This window comes from Oxyura jamaicensis, chromosome 6, assembly GCF_011077185.1.
Source record: "Oxyura jamaicensis isolate SHBP4307 breed ruddy duck chromosome 6, BPBGC_Ojam_1.0, whole genome shotgun sequence".
Lineage (NCBI taxonomy): Eukaryota > Metazoa > Chordata > Aves > Anseriformes > Anatidae > Oxyura > Oxyura jamaicensis.
The window spans coordinates 24411121-24416506 of NC_048898.1; the positions used below are offsets into that span (position 1 = coordinate 24411121).

A 5386-nucleotide genomic window follows, 5' to 3' on the forward strand; every position below is an offset into this window, starting at 1 on the left:
GGGGGGGGGAGGCAGAAGAAGGTGGATGAGGGAAGGTATTTTAATTTGCTTTTAGTTCTCACTGCTCCAGTCTGTTATTAGTAGGAAATAAATGACATTATTTTCCCCTATGCTAAGTCTGTTTTGTCTGTGATCGTAGAATCATAGAATCATTAAGGTTAGCAAAGACCTCCAAGATCATCTGGTCCAACCATCCCCTTACCACCAATATCATCCACTAAACCATATCCCTGAGCACTATGTCCAGCCTTCCCTTAAACAACCCCAGGGATGGTGACTCCACCGCCTCCCTGGGCAACCCATTCCAGTGCCTAACTGCTCTTTCTGAGAAATTTTGCCTAATTTCCAACATGAGCCTCCCCTGGCACAACTTGGGCCCAAAACTGATCACACTACTCGAGGTGTGGCCACACCAGAGATGAGTATGGGGTGATGATGATGGTGATGATAACTGAGTGACCTCCCTCTCCTTATCTCAGCCCATGAGCTTTTTTTCATCTTTTTTAATCCCCCAGTTCTTCTGAGGAGGGGGAGTGAGACAGTGAAATGATGGTGCTTATCTACCCATTGCTGTGAATCCATCACAATATGCAGGAGAAGAAATGCTGAGAATTATTTGTGTCTAAACTGTATAAAACCTCAGCAGAGTAATGACATTCCACCGCTTGTAGGTTTATTGAAGACTATAAAAGACAAGCAAGCATAGACATAAAGCATATGATATTGATATTTGGCTTGTGGTAGTAACAGAGCAGATGAAAATGGAGGTCAGCTCAGAACCTTGTTTCAAGCTACCTTATTTATATTCTATCTGTTTGCAATATATAGCTTGGTGAAATTCAGATAACCTCCATCTACTTATCTTAAAAACAGAAGTTCCAAAAATATCAACGAGTATGAGATATACAAATCATCATTACTATTATACATCTGGCAGTCCTAAAAATGGAAACATTAAAAAAAGTGCACAGAAATCATTTACAGCTAATAGAAGTAGGTGTAGGGGAAAAGTTCAAAAGTTCTTAATAAATGAGATTTAAAGGCTTTTTTTTTTTTTTTTTTTTTTTTTTTTTTCAGACTGAAGGGGTCATAGGAAGTTTAAATTGGTGCCTCTTGGTACATGTATAAACAGTCATAGAGGAAGGATTCACAACTTCCCATAACATAGAAAAGACCTTCATAAACATGTGAGTTAAAATAGATACTATAACATTGGTTAACATAATAGAGTAGTAAAACTGTTTAAAAATAAACAGCAGCAGACAACCAGGAGCAGTTAACATTTCACAAGTGATGGAAAAAAAAAAAGTTTGTTTGCAAATCTCTGCAGATCGCACAACAGCCTCCAGAGCTGTCATCCCTTCCATTCATCCTGGTATCACAGCCTTCTCAGTTTTTCATATTATTTTTTATATTCTCATTAAATATTTCTTCCTTAGTTTTATAGTCTCATATATAAATACAGACTTTTCTTAGTAGTTTCTGATTCCATTAAACATGGGTTATTTTCTTCTCTTTAACCTTGTCAGATATAGATATTTAGAAGTCAATTAAGTGGCGGACAATGGTTGAAGACAAATTTTGACCATGGGTGTAGCAATGACTTCTGGAATTAAGAACAAACTCCAAAGCATTAGTAATGCACCTGGAAGAAAACATCTATATCCCCCTTTACACCCCTCCACATCCTTTAGAGAAGTAAGCACAATAGTAAAATTATATAAGGAGTAAATTCAGCATTCTTCGTGAACCACTCTGGAAACTATACTAATTCAGTTGAATGAGGCAGAAAAGTCCTGGGAGGTAACTGAGCTAAGGTAGCTGTATGAAAAGTTGAGCGTGAAATACAGTGGCATAAAGAACTGCAAAGAGTAATTACTGGAAGGGGAACTCAATTAGCTGGAACAAACAACTGATTGTGCAATTAAGGAAAACCCTGTAAATCATTACAAACCTCTTGTCATACATCTTTTCTCCACAGTTCTGCTGTAGTGGCCCTGCTCTACCAGCTAAAGAGTTAGGGCTAAGCTGCAATCATGTTTTCATTGCTGTATTATGAACCACTAACGATGATGACTTGTATACTTTTCCTAATTACCTTGAACAATACACCTCTATCCCTCCATTTTACAAAGGTTTTGTTATATTTTGAGTTTCAAATCCACTCAGACATCATTGGGTGGAAAACCAGATATACACGTCATTGATTACAAGGTTTGCTTCTATTTAGAAGCAATAGGAAAGGAAATAACAAAAAATCTCCTTTCAGTGTTATTCAAAAAGAGAATAATAGAGAAAAAAGAGATCAGTAGAACAAAGCAGAATAGTGAGAATGTGTAAGAAGGAGAGAACATACAAACTAAGTTGGCAGAACTGTCTAGAGATAAGATTGCTTGAAACTTCACCTTTATGAGTTTGCTTGCAACTGTTTTGCTAACCCTTTGTGATGAAATTTTTGTGCTGGGCTGTTCCTCTGGTGAGGATATTGTATTTTTTTTTTTTTTTAGTCTCTAAAATTTCAGCAAAACTGATTAAACAGTTTATGAGATTTAGGTAAGAGAGGAAAATAAATTGTTTGTACTGCATTTTTTCATAGCCTTTCAAAGTACCTGAAAAGTGTTAATTTAAAATAAAATCCTACCATTGTTCCTCCATTTTTTTTTTTTTTCTGTTTATTTCAATCGTTATACTTCATGAGAGCATGGTGGTGGTAGTTTTTTTTTTTATTATTATTTTTTTTTTTTTGGTCTTGTTCTGTTTTTCCTTCCAACCTTTATATACCAAGAGAACTTTATTACAAAGGCTGCACCTATTTACTCAGGAACAGCACACTCTCATTGAGGTTGGGCCATCACTGTGATCTAGAAAAATAAATCATTTTCCCCAACCTCCTTTCTGGCATACTGAGATGAATAAGCAACTCTATTCTAACAGTGCAGCCACTGATATGTCCTCAAGCACTGATTGGTACTAGTGAGAAATGCCATAGTGATCGTGCTGAAGAAATGCATTTTTTTCATCCAATGAATAGTAGAGACAGCTATTTCTCACACTGCCCCTTGCTAAATCATTGTAAACCATGCTGGCAGAAATAATCTCTAAGGGAAATTTGCTTTCAGTGGCACATTGGTCCTTGGCCTGGGTTTAGAGAAGCTGTTAATGAGGCTGATGGCTACTGACAATTTTGGTGACAGTGTTTATGGTAGAAACATCTGTCTGGGTGCTCTGAACTGGATGCAGACCCACCAAGTGGACTGTACAAATAGCTTTGTATTTCAGAGACTGCAGGATCATTTATCTTCATTAATCCAGTGTTCCTAAAACTAATAATTAATGACAACTAGTCTGGAAATGGCTGTGCAGGAAAGGAAGTACTGAAGGAATAAACAGTTTTTGTCCAATCTGTAGAGAGCATTTTTCATCATTTCTATCCAGTATTTGTTCTTAATGAAACGTCTGAACATGGTGAAAGCAGCGAGGGGCTGGTCCGTGGGCACCATGTGGCCGGCTTCCTTCACGGTGAAGAAGCCAATGTTGGTGAATTCTTTCACAAAGCCCCTGATCTGGTTTTCACCTCCTTCAGTGTAGAGCCAGGGCTGGTGAGACACCTGCACCTTCTGGCACAGGCAGTCCACAAAACACCCATCCCCAAGGAAGTTGCAGGGCATGTTGACATCCCCATTGTACACCAGGATCCAATATTTCATGGCTCCGAGCAGCTTCAGGTACTGGTCATTCATCTGCATGTGCAGGTGGTTGTAGCTGTGGTTCAACTTGAAGCTGCACACCTGACACTCCAGGACATCAGGGAAGATGTGAAGAGCCTTCCTCACCTCCAGGAAATTCAGATACATGGTAGGGACTGTGGACTTGGTGCACAGCAGGTCCATTCGGACCTTCTTCCAGGCTACAGGCATTCAGAACAGGATCTGTGGCCAAGAGAACCTCATTGGCATACAGATGAAGGAGTTTCCCAGATGGTGTGTGATAAGATAGTCACCCTCACACCTCATACTTCCAGGGACACCGCCAGCACGTGGGGCGTAGAGATTGTAGATGTTGAGGCTGCACTCCTCTAGAATCGGAATCATCTCCTCCATCTTGAGTGTGCAGTTAAGTTTGGGGTTGTCATAGAAGTTCCACTTCCCCTGGGAACAACAAAAGGCCTGTAAATCGTTCCACAGCTGGGTCCCCAGCAGGCCGTGGTAATAAGCAAAGTAAACAAGTGAGCTGTCGTTGATCTCTTAGAAGGATAAGTCGTTTCCCACAGCGATTCCCTTCAGGTTGAGGCTGGCATGCTGCATCACCCACTATGCCAGTGTGGGGATGTAAACTTCCCCATAGCTCTCCCCCATGAGGAAGAGGTCATTCTTGCAGTACTCAGGGAAGAGCTGGAAGAACTCCTTCAGCACCAAGTAGTTGTTGAGAACAACCTCTGTGTCATTCAAGGCATACTTCTTGTCCTTGAAGTACAAGAAGCCAACACCAGTGAGGGACTCCAGGTAGAGCGTGTTGGCAGTCTTGTTCCAGGTGCAGTCATTGTACTTCAGGCTGACCACATCAGGCTGGACCACAAAGGGGCGGGCCATGCTCCTTCAGGAAGCCCTCCATGGAGCTGCAGCCAGGGATGCCATTCAGCCCCAGTGGTGGGTGCTCTGGGGGTTGCTCTGTGCCTCCACAAACCAGTAGTGCAACTACAGTGGTGGGCCAAAGCAGAAGGCTGGCAGGACACTCACCTTGTGGCCCAGCAGTGCAGCCTGGCCCAGCCCCAGCAGCAGCTCTGGCCTCACTTGCGGGACTGCAGGCAGCTGGGGACAGGTTTGGTGCTGCTGCCGATGCTACCAGCCCCAGGTCCCAGTCCTGGTCCCACTTCCCCCCGTTCCACCCCATCCCATCCTGTCCTGTCCTGCTGACACAGCTCCCAGTCCTGCAGCATCTCCGGGCAGCGCAGCGCTGCCAACTTCCCCCACCAATCCCCTCCTTTCCCTCCCAGCACTAAAAACACTTGTTTGTTTTTACTGGGAGCCCTGTGCCCACTACCTACCTAATTACTGTTACAATACTTCATAGCCTTTTTGTAAAAGTAACTTGTTTCCAAACAAAGGAAAGCCTCTGGCATTCTCTTTTGCAGAACTCTTTTCTGCAAATAGTGGCATGAAAATGGCCTCTTCTCAGGGGTGAGAAGTTTAAACCTGAAAGTAAGAAGATCCCCATATCAGCAAAACAGCAAGGTACTGGACAATCTCCCAGCTGGACTAGTGGAGAGAAAGACCTGCTCATTTAAAATAATTTTGACAGGTTTATAATGAGCTTGTACAAGGAGGCAACTTTAGGTCACAGAAGACTGGACTTGAGCCAAAAGCATTCTTCTGGATCTGTCTTAAAC

General features: G+C 42.2%; 1 pseudogene; it reads right to left on the reverse strand.

Moving 5' to 3' along the window:
• Window positions 1–3308: 3308 nt before the first annotated feature.
• LOC118169149 lies at window positions 3309–4638 on the reverse strand (annotated as a pseudogene).
• Between the last annotated feature and the right edge of the window lie 748 nt (window positions 4639–5386).